Raw genomic sequence first — 17,216 nt, forward strand, 5'->3', positions numbered from 1 at the left:
AGTGCTTCTATTCTTCATCCATATTGAGGCGGGAGGAGAGAGCCAAAAAAGAATTACTACACCAACTCATGCCAGACATGAAGGATTTTAAAGCTAGAACTTCAGACTTCACCAATTTCACAGTGACTGCTCAGTGAGAGCCCATAAGGCAAAGTTAATGTTCGCATATTGACATGACAAAGCATAGGATCTTATGCTGTAGTCACAATGAATTCATGTTTTTGCCCTCCTTGTCTTAGAAGTTCACAAGTCTGTTTACTGTTCAAGTAAGCAGACAGGACAGTGACAGAAAATCTGATGTATTGATTTAATTTTTGAGACTTGGTTTTTGGAGAACCTCCAGGGGAACACAATACCTACATTTGTAGGCCAACCATATCTCTCTATGTCCTTGTTTACTGAACACCATATGTAGATGACATTGTAAAGATGACCCTTTTATTTTATCTTAAACATCATAATGGGACAAAGCGGGGCAGGAATTCCAATCTATGACAGACTTTTTATACTTTGTAGATAAATGTAAATAATATATACAATCACTTCTTTCAACAGCTTATGCAGGCAAAGAATGAACAACAGGCATGTGTGATACATATAAATGGGAGAGACACTTCTCTGAAGTGAATAACCTATCTGAATCCATACAAGATGAAGATGATCTTGCTTGGTGGTATTGGTGGGCATGTGTTACAGAACGAATGGATAATTGAACCAAATTGGTCCCATTTGGATCAATTTTTATTCATCGTTAAATGAATACCTGTGGGGTCTGAATGTGCTAAATGGCTTATATAGTCAATTTGGCTCACACTCACCTTTGTAAAGAAGGGCTGAAGGCAGTACTTTGTAGCATGACAGAGTCGATTCTCATGATTGACAAGAAGCGGACTAAGGGAGACCGTGAGAACCACCAGTCTCGCAGGCGAGCCCGTTTGCTCTCCAGCGGGTAACCCTCTCACAGAGAGCCCTCCCCTAAGCCCAGAGCTCTCCCCTAGGCCCAGGTTAGCAGAGCGAGCGCTCCGCTAAGCTGGGCTCTATGCTCGTGTGTTGCTGTGGTGCGGCTCCACGCCACAGCAACTCACAAGTTGACCCTCAACCGGGAGGCTAAAAGCAGAGTGCTCGCCACCACACCCAGCACTGCACTTAACCAGCCGAACTGGTTCAACGGACTCAGGAACTGATTCGGCTTCGAACCAGTGCATGGACCTTGGTTTATGCACATTTTATCTATATGTTTAACATATTGCTGTACCACTCAAAACTTGTGTCTCTGCAGTTCATGCTTACAATTCATGCTTACTACCACAAGACCAGCTCTCCTCTGATCGGAATCAGTTGGTGAGAAGTCAGATCAGAAGGATGGAGGCAACTGATGTGGGCAAGCAAGGATTACATCAGAATTGGTGGCTGGGTGGTTACTCCCAACTGGCACACTTTGCACTGTAGTTGGAAAGCGGAATTTGGGGTGTATGGTGGGACACTGAAGCACATTTGTGCATACAGAGTGAGATGGACTAGCAGACTAGTCCAGGTATTGGGGGAGGAGGGGGAAATAGGGCTGCCACAAAAATATGGCAGCCACCACCAATGGACGCCATGCTGTTTCATACAATACAATAGATAGACATATTGAAGCTATTCCCATGATCAGTAGAAAGCAGGCTAAAGGAGTGTAGCCCACGTTCTACTGATCATGGGAACCACCAGGCTCGTGGGCAAGCCCGGTGGTTCCAAGGCTGCTAGCCCGCTTAATCCCCCCCTCCCCTTAAATGAGGTTAATGGAGCGAGTGCTCCATTAACCTCATTTTTTTTGCTCATGTCCCACTGCTGCGCATGGCGACACATGAGTAGACCCCCGACCAGGAGACTGCAGCCAGCCTCCTGGCCTTGGGGGTCTCTCCAGAATGCCCCATGCGCTTGCAAGATCATCTGCAGGGAGACCTGCCAGAAGCTCTTCTCACTGATCATGAGAAGAGCTTCATTGTTATACACCTTCTACTGTATAAATAAGGAGGCAAGTCTCACGATCGGTGAGAGTTGCCCAGAGTGGGTTTACAAGGAAAGCGGGCTAAGCCCGCTCTTCCCACAGACCATCAGTAAGCCCTCCCTGGGTGGCCACAGCGGCCGCCCACACAACTGCCGGCTCCGTCATGGAGCCGGAGGGGGCTTGGGAGTTCGAGGGCCGTGCAGCCCCGAGAAGTTCCAGCATGCCATGTGTGACACGCAGGGCATGCTGGAGAGACTCCCGAGCCAGGAGGCTGCTTTTTAGCCTCCTGGTCGGGGGGCTACTCGTGAGTTGCCGTGGAGCTGTGCCGCAGCAACACACGATTTTAAAAACCGGGTTTGCGGAGCACTCACTTCGCAAATCAGGTTTAAGAGCAGGGGCAATTCAGCGGGTTACCTACTTGTAAACCACAAGGCTTGCCTACAAGCCCGGTAGTTTACACGACCAGCAAAAATTAGGCTAGGCTCTCCTAGCCCGATTTTCACTGGTTGTGAGAATAGGCTCAAGATCTGTTTGTTTATAAAGACTTAGGTCATATTCATTTTGTTTACCTTCATTTTAAGTTTTTGCACTGTTGGTTACTCTCTATGATTTTAAGATAATTATAGCTTTTGAATATAAGATCTTTTATATAATCGTATTATGGGACTTTTGAATGTCAACTTGATTTCTCTGGAAAGGCATGTAGTAAATATTGTATATAAATACTATTAGAGGCAAAGGTAAAGTATGCCATCGAGTCGGTGACGACGCTTGTCAACAACAGAGCCCTCTGGTTGCCTGTGGTTGAATACAGGAGGGGTTTACCATTGCCATCTCCCATGCAATATGAGATGATGCCTTTCAGCATCTTCCTATATCGCTGCTGCCTGATATAGATGTTTGTCATAGTCTGGGAAACATACCAGCAGGGATTCAAACCGGCAACCTCTGGCTTGCTCGTCAAGTCATTTCCCGCTGCGCCATTAGGTGGGCATATAAATACTACCCGCAATAACTGAAATAAAATAATTAGATTTTACAGCATCTGACTACAAAAGTCACTTTCTCTGGATATAATGTGTTGAATTCAAGGGACCTATTTTTGACTGATCTACTTGTTGGCTGTGCTGCAGCCAGAGAATCAAACTGAATTTAAATCCAGCAGCAAGCATTTTGTTGCATAATTATAGCATTGTCCTCCAAAACATCAAGGTGACAAAGAAGAGATTCTTTTAAAGATAAGATTGTGTTTGCCTGAGTTCCTTCAGCATTCAGAACGTAAGATGCATGTTTTATGAATGGTGTTTCACTATTGATCATGATGAGCAATAAATTCACCTACTGAGAAATTCACGGTTAACTTGTTTTTTTCCATGCAAGATTAACTCACTTGCCAATAACTCTGTTCATTCTTCCCTTCAAATCAGTCTTTCTCCAAAGACAGTGTAAAGGTAAAGAAAAGTGAGCCGTTGAGTCAGTGTTGACTCCTGGCAAAACAAATAATTGCATACTGCTTGCATTTCCAGTGCTCTCTGGTGGCCAAAGCACACACACAAAAATTATTTTTATTTATTTTTATTTATTTATTCAATTTCTATACCGCCTCACCAACTGGAAGAGAATCTTCTTTCTCCCTATCCAGGACAGGGATTCAGTCATGGGATTCAGTCCATGAGAGCCAGATGGGGATGGCTCCTGGAAAGCAGAATGAAGAGCTCAGTGGAGTGACTTACTCTGTAATTCTTTCTTATGACCTTTCCCATATTCTAATGGACTTTGTCCCCAATGACCCTGGGGCTCTGTTGGAAACTCATTTGTGGATACAGTAGGCAAGAGAGAGTTATCAGGCCTGCTCAATTTAGGTTCCCCAGCTGTTTTGGGACTACAATTACCATAATCTGCAGCCACAGTAACCAATAGCCAGGGATTATAGGAGCAGTGGGGAAATGACTTGACCAGCAAACCAGAGGTTGCCAGTTTAAATCCCCACTGCTATGTTTCCCAGACTATGGGAAACACTTATATCAGACAGCAGTGATAAAGGAAGATGCTGAAAGGCATCATCTCATCCTGAGCAGGAGGAGGCAATGGTAGACACACACCCCATATTCTACCAAAGACAACCACAGAGCTCTGTGGTCTCCAGGAGTCGACATCGACTCGACAACACACTTTATCTTTTATGGGAATTGTAGGCCAACATCTGCAGGAGAGCTACACTTGAGCAGGCCTGGAGTCATGAAAAAGCCACCCTCAAAGTTGGGTACAGGTCAGAATTTCAGGGCTTGGTTGAGGGCCTTCTGGCCCTGGCTTCTATCCAGTGCCCAAGTTAACTGGTTTCTGATAAAGGACAGCCCTTTCATGAGGTGAGCTGAAGCAGTTGACCAAGCAGCAGATTATTTAAGTAGGGTGGCAGAATGTCCTTGCATAATGGGCACTGGAGCAGCTCTGTGGGGCTTATCTGACCCTTTTGAGTGTTGCAAGGAGCACCTCTCCTCAAACTTCTTGCAAAGCTGCAAGAAGCATGAGGGAGAAAGAAGTTGCTAGCAAACTCCCCCTCTCCTCCATCTTTGCAAGAGTTGTTTTTGAAAGGGTTTTTGAAAGGCCCCCAACAGGGCTGTGGGGCAAGTCAGCCTTGCCTCAGGCATCACAATACCTTGGACCACCTTTTACTTCTGGTGCTGACTGGGAGTTTATGTATCTATCTTGTTCTGTTCTGTTCTATATTGCAGCAGGGAAGCAACCTGCCTCAAGAGCAGGAAGCTGTTGGTTCAAATCTCTGCTGGTGTTTCCCTGCCAAATCCCAAATCCCTGTTGGTTCAAATCCCTGCTGGTGGCCTGGGAGATGGCAATGCTAAACCACTCCTGTATTCTTCCAAGAAAACCACATGGCTCTGTGGTCACCAGGAATCAACACTGACTCGATGGCACACTGGCACAATCTTTCCTTTTTCATTCATACACACACACACACACACAGAGAGAGAGAGAGACACATCATCATCATCATCTGGTATGTGTATCTCTAGGCGGTTTACATAATTTAAAATACAAGGGACCGGGTCTCACGATCCATGAGACCTGGTTTGGGGAAGTGAGAGGGGAGGGAGCCCTGGGCGGCCGGAACGGAGCCGGCAGGGGCCGGAGCCGGCAGGGGCCGACGGAGCCGGCAGGGGCTGGGGAGCTCTGGGGCCGCGTGGCCCCTGGAAGCCCCAGTATGCCCTGCACAAGCGCGCCGGGCATACTGGGGAGACCCCCAAGCTGGGAGGCTGCTTTTAAGCCTCCCGGCCAGGGGTCTACTCGTGAGTAGCCACGGCGCGGAACCGCACCACAGCTACTTATGAGCAGATAGCCCAGGTTTGCGGAGCGCTCTCTCTGCAAACCCGGGCTAAGGGGCGGGCAACAGGAGCGGGTTAGCCGCTTCAGAACCACCGGGCTTGGCTGCGAGCTCGGTGGTTCTGATGACCCGCAAAAATTGGGCTAGGCTTTCCTAGCCCGATTTTTGTGATTGTCAGAATAGCCCTGATGAATGTAAAAACAGAATAAAAACACAGTTAAAACAATTTTACAAAATAAAAACAATTAAACAGTTTAAAATTAACTTTAACTAAATGTCTGAGAAAACAGGAAAAGCAATCAGAGATGGAGAAGCTCTTATTTTGATATGGAGCATACTCCAGAGCCCTGGGGCAGCCACAGAGAAGGCCCAGTCCCGAGTTGCCACCAGACAAGCAGAACCAGACCTTCCCAGATTATCTTAAGAGGCATCACGGTTCATAACAAAAGTGGCGTTCTCTTAAGTATTTCAGATACTAGAGGAAAGCATGGAAAACAATGTTTGTGGCACTGAGGTTTCATTTTTTCTTGCCTTTCAGAATATGCAACTAGCTTCTTAAGATGGTTTTCAAATTCCGTGGCTTACTGTGCAAGGTAGTGCGGGCAGTTGAATCACTGTCTGCACCGTTGCAGGTGTGTAAACACTGCCAGGACAGTTCTGGTCCAGTGTAATGTTGTACAAAAGCAGGTGTGTGATACAACGCCTGTTATTTCCCATGGGCATCACATCACACAACTGCTTTTGCACAGCATTACACCAGAGTGGATCTGCTCTATTGTGGAAAAATGTCAGCAGTGTTTACAAATATGCAGCAAAGTGGGTGGTGTAAGGCATTGCCTGACACGGTATATGAGCCATTTACTTGTTTATTTACAAAACAAACTATTTTTTTTAAAAACCTATATGGTGATTATTCACATTGTACTAAACTGTGTCCATTAAATATTCTCACAAGGTTCTCAGTTCGTGGGGGCATTTTTTCATAAATATTTAAACCACAGAAATGTACAATATTCACAATACAGTTTGAAAAAAGCAGGGAGTGGGGAGAAGACATATTAAAAAACCGAACAATCATTGTCCCTACATCATGATTTCATTTTGTATATTCCATTACTGTTGCACGGCATATATTTCTATGCATTTACTGGTTTGGTACTTTGATAATTACTAATTACTAATTAGAACCGTAGTTCACTTAGTAAGCTTAGTGAAAAGATCATTTGTAAAACATAATGTCTGCAGTCTCTAAATGCCAGGAGGTTGAGGCTGCAGGGCACCATCCACACGGAAACTGCAACCACCTTCACGGAGATGGTGTAGGGAGGAAGACAAGAAAGGAGATGCCCAGGCCTGGGGAGAGCATAACATCGGCCCTCATAGAGACCAACTCTGGCTTGTGAGGACTGTTGGGGCAGCCCCCCCCCCACCTTCCCAAGAGTATGCAAAGACCAGCATGCCCTGAGAGGAAGACACCCAGGAAAGGATGCACCCAGGCCAGGAAAGGATGCACCCAGGCCAGGGAGCTCTTGTCCTCTGCTCCTGAAAAGACCAACAGACTGAGACAATGTTTTATTTATCTTCTGTAATTTGCTTTTTAAAATATTGTAAACCACTTTGGATGCCTTTGTTGAGGCAGAAAGGTGGTGAAAAAATGTAGTAAATAAATACATAATAAAAGAAGAAATAAAATAGTTCTGCAGACCTCCATCACCCTAATCTTTCTATTAGCTCTTGTTTCTAGGGCTGAACTATGTGAGGCTCTATCAAAACCAATATTGTTCTGATATTTTCACTTCACCTATGAATCTAATAACATAGCCCCAATTTGCTGCTCAGGATAGGAACATAGGAAGCTACCTTATACTGAGTCAGACCATTGATCCATCTAGCTCAGTATTCTCTACCCAGACTGGCAGTGGCTTCTCCAAGGTAACCGGCAGGAGTATCTTTCTGTTTAAGGGTGTGAGGAGAAACATTAAAGTCCCCACATAGCAGAGTATGCTCTGGAGGTAAAGAAGCTTGATTGACGACCACATAGATAGATTCTCTCCAGGATGATCTGTCTTCAACTTGGCCTTTAAGGTCTCTCAGTGGTGTATTCATTGCTTTCATAATCAAGCCCATCCACCTTGCTGCTGGTCATCCTCTTCTTCTCTTTCCTTCAAGTTTTCCCAGCATTATGGACTTCTCAAGGGAACTGGGTCTTCACATAATGTGTCCAAAGTATGATAGTTTCAGAAGGCTGCTGCAAGGATGCTTGTGGGTTCAAGTCACTTCACGAGTATTACATCCATCCTACGTCAGCTTCATTGGCTACCGGTCCGCTTCTGGGCTAGATTCAAGGTGCTGGTGTTGACCTTTAAAGCCCTACATGGCTTGGGGCCGGGATACCTGTTGGACCACATTCGCCCATATGAATCTGCCAGGGCCCTCTGCTCATCATGTCAGGCCCTGCTCATGACCCCACCACTAACAGAGATCTGGTTGGCTGGGACTAGAGACAGGGTCTTTTCGGTTGTGGCCCCTCAGCTTTGGAACGCCCTTCCTGAAGAGCTTCGCCATGCTCCCTCCCTCCGTGTTTTTAAAAAACATTTCAAAACGCACCTTTTAAAGGAGTCTTTTAAATGCTCCATTATTGTTCTGTTATATCTGGTAGGTTCATTAGGTTCTTTAGCTTTTTATAGTTTTCAGTTTTAATTTGAACATAATATTTTTTTTAAGTTTAGTTAATTGTGTTACCTTTATTGTATCTGTCTATCTTATTGTTGTGAGCTGCCCCGAGCAGTAGTGCACTGGAGGGGCAGGATATAAATATTTTAAATAAATGATAATAAATCATTTGAGCCTGGTCATTTGTGCCTCAGGTGAAAATTCTGGATTGTGTTTGTGCACGGAAGCCATTTGAGCAACATGCTGACCATGCAAATGGCCTCCATGCATGCGTGGCCAGCTTTTGCCACTGCCACCACTGCAAGGATGTGGTGCCTTGTAAAGGTGCCTCTCACTTTCCACTCCCGTGCCGACCTTTACAAAAACTTTTTTTTAACTTCAGAAGCAAAGGGGAATCCTCAACAGATTCTCCTTTACCGCTGCTCGAACCGGCAATCCGGTTTGTGGGCAATCTGGACTAAGTCTCAGACCCTTTCACAAGGGCCAGACCGGTCTGCGATCAAACTAGTCAAATTGGCCTGGTTTGCTGCATGGCACATGATCTACACACACACACACACACACACACACATACACACACACACAAATTTGCAAAGTCACCTTTTTGTGATGTGATCAATTGATATTTCTGTTTACGTTATCAAACATCCCATTTCACTAATTCAATTTCATCTGCAAAAATTATCCATATGAAGAAAGGAAGAAGTCTTATTTTGATATACACTTCCTGGTTTTCTTTAATTTTTCAGAAATCTATGTTTTGTTGCTTTCATGACTACTAGCAAGCTCAAAAAGGATAAACTAAATAGGTGATTACTAACGAACTGCAAATGCTATTCATTCAAACAAGCAGAAATTTTGGCTCAAGAAACAGAAGACCCTGGAGCATTAGAGATCTTCTGTTCATTGCTAATTTGTAAATCCTGATGCCAGTATGAGAGGACTGTGATGTGCTGTAGACACAAGGGAATAATAATCCTTTCCTAAGAATTTCTTTGAAATGCACACCCCCAAGTTCCCCAGTGGTAAATCTTTCCAGTGGATTTGTCACAGGAAGACAGTGTGGGCACAAAACATCCTGGCTGCATTGAAAGATTCCTTTGAAATACATTATAAGCCTGTTGTAGAATAGCTGCTTCTTTGCTAAAATCTCTTTGCCTGCTGTATATGAAAAAGGTATAAATTTTCTCTTTGGCTGCATGCAAGGTTGTAACAGCTTTTCTTTTTCATTTACATCAGGAAGCTGGCCCCTCCTACACACATTTACACTAGTATCAATGATACTAGTGTAAATGTGTATTACACTAATATTACTGTTTGAAAGGAAAGGAAAGGTTGTGCCGCCAAGTGTCGATTCCTGGCGACCACAGAGCCCTGTGGTTGTCTTTGGTAGAATACAGGAGGGGGTTGCCATTGCCATCTTATGCGCAGTTTGAGATGATGCCTTTCAGCATCTTCCTATATTGCTGCTGCCCGATACAGGAGTTTCTCATATTCTGGGAAACACACCAGCAGGAATTCGTACCAACCGCCTCCTGCTCTCTAGGCAGATTTCTTCCTCACTGCCAAATTAACCACTGTTTAAATTATCATCTTTGCATGAAGAGAGGGAGATAGAAGATCAAACAGTTCAGCTTCATTTTTGTGGCTGAGCGCAAAAGCATTCTCAAAGGTTATAATATGAACCAAGCAGTGTATGAAGGCACATGCTTTGACCACACTGGGTTTTAAAAGGATTCAGGACAATTCTGCAGTGTTCTGCACTAAGGCAGACTGAACATCCTAAGTGTCAAGGCCACTTCAAAGGTGTATTTATCTCCACATGGCTGCTGGTGAAAACTGCTTCAGCATGATGATGCTCCAAAATGAGGGCCATAATCTTTTTAAGCCTCTTGCGATGTGCACCAGTCCACGTGAGAGGTGATTTTCCATACAGCAGTCTGCTCTCACATGGAGCTTCTCCACATGATCAGTTTGGCACATTGGCTTCCAAATGTTAGAGCCCTGCATGGAGCACAGCTATCACTTTATAAGGGCTGTAACATATGAATGACTTAATTCTTTCATTTCTATTCTTCCCTTTCACCAAGAAGCTCACAAAGCACTTTGAGAAAGCACAACACATCTGTGATTAGGTTAGGCTGAGTGGTAAGACCCAAGCTTACACTAGGGATGTGTGGAACCGGTTCTATTTGGACCCAGTTCGATTCAAACCAGGCTGGTTCGACCTGTTCGAACCAAAAAGGGGTGCTGGTCCAAGTTTGAATACAACAGACCCCGGTTCAAATGGAACTGGTTCAGAATCGGTTTGGTCATTCGAGGGGTATGCATGTAAAGGGGGACAAGGAAAGGGGAACACTGCCTTTAAATACTTCTGATAGTCAGGGACAGCAGCTAGAGGGCACCTTACCACAGATGGCACGGCCGGTGGCAGGAGCGGTGACTTCTCTAAACTCCTGACTAAGTCCAGCACTGACAGCAATGTGGCCCGGAGCCAGCCTATGTGCACTAAGATGAGCCTAAGGACTGCTATTCATTTTACATTTTGTATTTAGGTTAGTATACCCAAGCACAAATTGGAAGGGTTGTAGTTCACTGGTTGAGCACATGTTTTGCATGCAGAAAACCTCAGGTTAAATTCCTGGTATCTGCAGGGTTTGGAGGAGGAAAAGACTCCTGTATGCTGCTGACAGGCAGTAGCTGATATATTGTGCGATGCAAGGATTGAATAAATGAAGTTCCGCAATTACTGGCCTTTGAAAATAATGGCCATCAGTTAAGAATATGTGTTTGTTCAATTATTGCATTTAGCACAACAGTAAGTCAGTTGACATTATCATGAAGTCAAGGCTAAAGTATGAGGCAGTATACCTAGGGATCCATGTTTGTTAGAATTCCCAAGAATCCCTAAAGCCCAGATCTCTGACAGCAGGGTAACCCAGATCCTAAACTCTGCTTTTAACCCAAGATGGGGGGAAATAGGAGCCCCCACAGGGGTGTAACTATAATAGGGCAAGGGGAGACAGTTGTCTGAGGGACCACTGCCTTGGGGGGGCCCACCAGAGGCAAGTCACATGACTTACTCCCCCAACCGCGCACCCACCCGCGGGCTTCCTTCAGTTGTATTCATCCTCCAAAACTGATGTGAGTGTTAAGACCTGGAGCTACCAGAACAGCATGTCTTTCTCTAGTACCATTACATGACTTGCATCATCCACAATTTACAAAACCTTTAAAAAAATAATTTAGGATGATATTCTATTGTGGCACGTGTGTGTGTGTGTGTGTTTACTTCAGTGAGTGGGGACCCATTTTAAAATCTTGTCTCTGGGCCCACTCCAACCTTGCTACACCCCAGGAGCCCCCACCCCCTCAGGTTGCTGATCATGTGTTGGAACATCCCTGTTCCAGTGGTTCCCAGCAGCCAGCAGCCATGTTTGTAATACAGAGCTGCAGCTACAGGGATTGCCATCTGTGTCTGGGTCACTCTGCACAGCACACTCTGTGCTCCTTGGAATGGCTTCAGTGGGACTTGGCTCGCCTCCTGTCCCCTTGAGATCAATCAGAGGACAGCTTATAAAATCAGGAGGATTCCCCTTTTCCTGGCAGTGCAGCACATTGTTGAAAGGTTTTCCCGACACTTGACAGACGTCCCTGCTCCAAGTTTACCGCTGGCGCACTTGTATGTATGCTGGGCTTGCAGCGCCCAACTGAGGCTCTTTTCATTTGTTCAGCAGAACCCTTCCCACCCCCCAAACCAACCCCAGATAATCAGCCCTAATATGTTTCAATGTACATATAACGTTGCACAGTCTGTTAGTCTATGAATTGAGCTAGCTGGACCAATGGCCTGACTCAACAGAGGACAGCTCATTTTATCTATCTATCTATCTATCTATCTATCTATCTATCTATCTATCTATCTATCATATTTTTATACAGCCTGATATGTACATCTCTAGGTGGTGTACAAATTTTAATATTAAAAATCACAGAATACATAAAATACAATAAAAACAATATAAAACAAATTATTAAAATTAATTCTAATTAAATACCTAATTAAAAGAGTCTAATTAAAAGAGTCTTGAGGGTCTTATGAAAACAAGCAGAGAAGGAGATGCTCTTATTTCAGCAGGGAGCATATTCTAAAGCCCTGGGGCAGCCTCAGAGAAAGCCTGGTCCCAAATAGCCACCAGACGAGCTGGTGGCAACTGTAACTGGACCTCTCCAGAAGATTGTAAAATGATCATATTTGAACATGATCCAGTCCAAACTGACTTGGCAGAAATTTTGTCTTCCAGCATAACGTATTCTTGGCATCCTGTGAATAAAAGGCTATCTGCCTGTATTTACCACCACCATACAGTAGTAATATCATAATATTATGTGTAGGGTTGAACTACTCTCACTTTTTTCTTTTTATGTCTATGCATTGAATTTTGAGAATTCATTTCTATTCATTTCTACTGAACCTGAAGCTTTAACTATGCTAGACTTGACTACAACAATCTTTAGCTATTTTAAAGATGTAAATTGATACATCTATATGTATGAGTGATATTTAATAATTAACTCAAAGTTCAGATTTATTATTAATAAAATTCAAAAATAAAAAATACAGATTTCCTAAAGTGTCCTTACCTGGTCAAATACGACAGCTGAATTAATGACATGATCACAAGACTCACTCAGAAATTCATTACATCATAGGAAATACACATCAGTAAGAATCCTCTGGGTTTACAGTCACATCACTATAACAAAATGGCACAAATGTATTATTAAGGCAGTGAACCATCCAATGGAGGGTCTCTAATTCAACACACTTTATCTTATTGTATTTCTGTCATCTCATATACAGTATACTGGTGTCTTGGAGTGCCAGAGTGGCTATTAAGGGCAGCCTCAATAAAATATATGTCAACGTATATATTTAAAATATATGTGAACATGAGAATGTTGAAAAGTAATCTGACACAGTGAACAGAATATTAGCTATATAGAGCTGACCTTAAGACCACAGCATAAATTCTTTCAAAATTCTTTAGATTTCTTATCAGATTTTGGAGTTCCAAATTATTTGTTTCAAAATGAAACAATTTCCCAGTTCCTGGGAACCTCTACTTCCAGGGGACTGCGCACCCCCAATGGGTGAGGCATTTGTTCCTGAGCCTTCCATCCAACATTTGCCTGACATTCTCTGCCTAACTTAAATGTGTGTTACAAATGGGTGGACAAGGTTGGGTGAATGCCAGGAAGAAGACTCAGGACCCAGAGGTTGGCAGATTCAGAAGACACACCTGCCAGGAACACACACTCCTTGGAACTGGAGGAACCGGACTCTGCACCAGTTGCGTTAAGTCAGCCTATGTGTTTTTCAGGATTTGTATATTTTATACCCTCTACCCCATGCCTCAACTTTGTCCCCCTAGATGCTTTTGGACAACAACTCCCATAATCCCCACCCACAGTGGCCAATAGCCATGAATTATGGGAGCTGTAGGTCAACATCTGCAGGAGAGCCGGAGTTGAGAAGCCCTGCCCTACACTGTCCATTACACTGATCATTACCCTCTGCATTACCTTCTATATTACTAAATGGATAAAATACAACCAAAAATGTTGATATGATCATACATTTGACTGTGCCATTCTGATATCTAAAAAATTCTTCGGAGTGGCCTGCTAGGCTCTGCTTCATGGTGAGATTATCATTACCATGTGGTATGGCCTATGGGCCTCAATCCCTGCTGTGGCACTGTCAGTCCCACCTTAGGTTTTTTTGGCTGGAAGAAGGGACAGCAGAAAGAGTTATGGTCAAACAGGTGCTGTGCCTGTGTGCTGTAAACCTGGAGAATTATAGTGGTTGTGTGAATACGCCCTCATGCATTTGCTTAAGTCCTTTGGTGGCTCCAAATGATGCCTCAATATGCAGTTTCCCCACTAAAAATGGATTCTTGCTGTCTTCCTTACAGAAGTGCTGAGAGTGGGACAATGGGAGAAAAAAGTGGGGGGGAGCTGTTGGCGTTCTTCTTAGCAACATAAAAGTAATATACAGTGTCTCTTTTCTGACTCCATCAGCAAACTATCAAGCATTGCTCTCAGAGCTGTGCTAACATCATCCCAAGATGCTGCTGCAGTTTAAAAAAAAAGGAGAGAAGAAAAAGATGAACAGTATTAGAAGGTTGAATAAATGGAAGTTGTTAAATAAAAATAAGCCAGACTGGGTTTTGTTCCATTTAAATGACAAGGAAACAAATCAATGCTGCCAAATGGAAGAGGATAAAATCAATAGGGGGGGAAATGCATTTTCTAGACATTAAGAACCTTCAGAGTAAAAACAAAGTTTAAAATCTCTAAACAATTACCTGGATGCATCCTATTAAATCAAAGTTCAGGGCACTTATGGCTGATAAGACATAAGCTATTGCTAGGCAGCCAAACTAAAACAGTTTTTAGTTTTTTGTGTTGCAGTTTTCTGGTTTAATGTATCTGGACCTGAATTTTTCAAAGCATCATCTATGATTTACAGAAACCATCTTTTTTTTGGCTGGGATCTTCTTTAAAATTAAAGATGGAGTTCTCAGATCATCAAAAGTCTTTCATCACCATTTCAGAATTGAAAAAAAAAACATTAGTGAGCAATTTTTCAGCAAAAGTTCTTTCTTGATGTTTTTTCAAGGAAGTAAAAGATTGTGACTGAATAAAAACGTTGTTCCTATATTGATTTCTACTCTAGAGATTGGACCATCCATTTCCAGTCAAACAATTCAAGTAAAACCTCTTTCCTCTGCTTTCTGTTCAGGCAGCAGCTGAGAAGAACTATGCATTACATGAAAGAAAGCTACACTAAAGAAAGATAGCAGTTCTGCATCATATTCTCTTATTCCACAACATGCATTAAACTTGCACCAATGTCGTGATGTCATCAGCATCTTCATTTGAAAATCATGTTTCATGAAGAGCAGAGTAGGATAATGCCCTCAGTCTGTGCATGGTCAGCTGAAGGTATGCATGGAGCCCCATAGGGTTTAACTGTAGCCCTATTTTTAAATTTTTATTTATACATTGTTATAACTCAGCCTGAGTCTCTAGGATGCATACAGAATTAAAACCACAATTGAAACGGTAAAAAATTAAAACACATCACAACAATTAAATTAAATTGTTAAATTAATCCTCCAGGTCTCAGTTATACATCCTCCCTTCCTGAGGATGTGGACAAATTCCATGGAGTTGTTTGGCCTACCACTTGTCCTTTGGACCCATGCCCAACATGGCTTATAACATCTAGCAGGCAGGTTGTTAGAGATGGTCTAATTTACATCATAAATGCCTCACTGAGGGATGGCAGGATGCCTCCATGTTTGAAGGAGGCAACTGTGAGACCTTTGCTTAAGAAGCCTGCCCTAGGGCCCCTCAGTGATGGATAATTATAAGCTAGTCTCCAACCTCCCTTGGGTGGGCAAGATAATTGAGAGGGTGGTGGCTGATCAACTCCAGACAGTTTGGGATGATACTGATTATTAAGATCCATTTCAAATTGGCTTTAAAGTGGGCTGTGGGATGGAGACAGTCTTGGTCGGCCTGATGGCAGATCTCTACCAAGGAATGGAATGTGACTCTGTTGGTTCTATTGGAACTTTCTGCAGCTTTCGATACTATCGACCATGGTATCCTTCTGGATCACTTGGGGGATTTGGGAATTGGTGGCACTGTGTTACAGTTGTTCTGTTCCTATCTCTCCAGTAGATTCCAGATGGAGTTGATCAGAGTAGTTGCTCTCTGAAACAGGAGCTTTTGTATGGCATCCCTCAGGGCTCCATCCTATCTCTAATGCTTTTTAACATCTACATGAAACTGCAGGATGAAAGGGCATAAGTTCCATTGGGCAAGGGGAGACAAATGTCTCTAGGCCCACAGGGCCTGGAGGGCCCCCCTAAGCCCATTAGCCAGATCCCCTTGCCTTGCCTGCTGGCCCCCTCTCCTGCTAGCCCTCCTGCTCTGGTCAGGGGAGTGAAGCAGCCTGCAAGCTGCTACAGCAACTTCAGTCTCTGCCTCTCAGCTGTTCAGCGGGTGGGTGGGGCTTCCAGAGAGGCCTCTGTGCAGGCATCCCTGAAGCCTGAACTCGATTGCCAGCAGGCAGGCAGGCAGCAAGGAAGGAGGGAGGCAGGGTAACCAATGCTGGCTGCCCTTGCCCACCACAGCTCTGCCCAGCTTTTGACTCCTCAGGCTTAGTAATGGAGGTAGGATGTGATTTCCTTTTTGTGGTTATCCCCCCCCCTTGGATATTTAGGGATTGCTTGCCATAGAGCTTTAATATAAGGTGGGTGGGAATGTAGGGCAGATTGAAATGACTCTGAATATTTAATTCAGAGATTGAGGAATTCGCTGGGTTTAAATTTTTTTAAAAAAAATTAAAACCCCTCTTTTTAAAAAAAGTAGTTCCACCCCAATATGGAAGAATCTGCCCTTTGCCTTCATCAAAAACAACAACCCCATTTCAGCCCCAGCCTTTAGATCACCTGGAATGACTGGGCATATGGCTTTGGTTTTGAGCAGAGAGATGTGGGAGGAATATGTATATTTACATTGAAGTGGATTGGACAAATTGTTGGTTTTTTTAAATTACAAAATGATCAGAAAATGTCCTATAAGTGTCTTGTTTCGTGACAAAAAATTACAAAGTCCTTTAAGTTTCAGTGAAATCACTTCTAGCTAAATGTGATTAGATTTGCTCCCTGAGGCTGCAATTCTCTACACACTTACCTGGAAGCAAACTGTACTGAATTTGTTAGGATTTACGAGAAAACATACATAGGATCGCATTGCATGGTTGAAAGTCTCCTTTGTTAATCAGCAGTGTGGGGCCCATTTTAAATTCTTGTCTCCAGTCCCACTCCAACCTTGCTACACCCCTGGCTGGGTGAGATCCTCAGGAGATTTGGAGCAGGGAGTTATCTATATGCTGATGACACACATCTATTTCTCCATGACATCATCTTCGGGAAATGGCATAACCCCCTTAAATGCCTGCCTACAGGCAGTAATGGACTGGATGAGGGATAATAAATTGAAACTAAATCCAAGCAAGACGGAGGTACTCATGGTAAGGGGTCATACTTTGAGGGATGTGAGATCTTCCTATTCTGGATGTGGTTGCATTCCCCCCAAAGGAACAGCTACATAAGTTGGGAGTGCTTCTGGACCCAG

The sequence above is a fragment of the Hemicordylus capensis genome, chromosome 5 (assembly GCF_027244095.1).
Source record: "Hemicordylus capensis ecotype Gifberg chromosome 5, rHemCap1.1.pri, whole genome shotgun sequence".
NCBI classification, from domain to species: Eukaryota; Metazoa; Chordata; class Lepidosauria; order Squamata; family Cordylidae; genus Hemicordylus; species Hemicordylus capensis.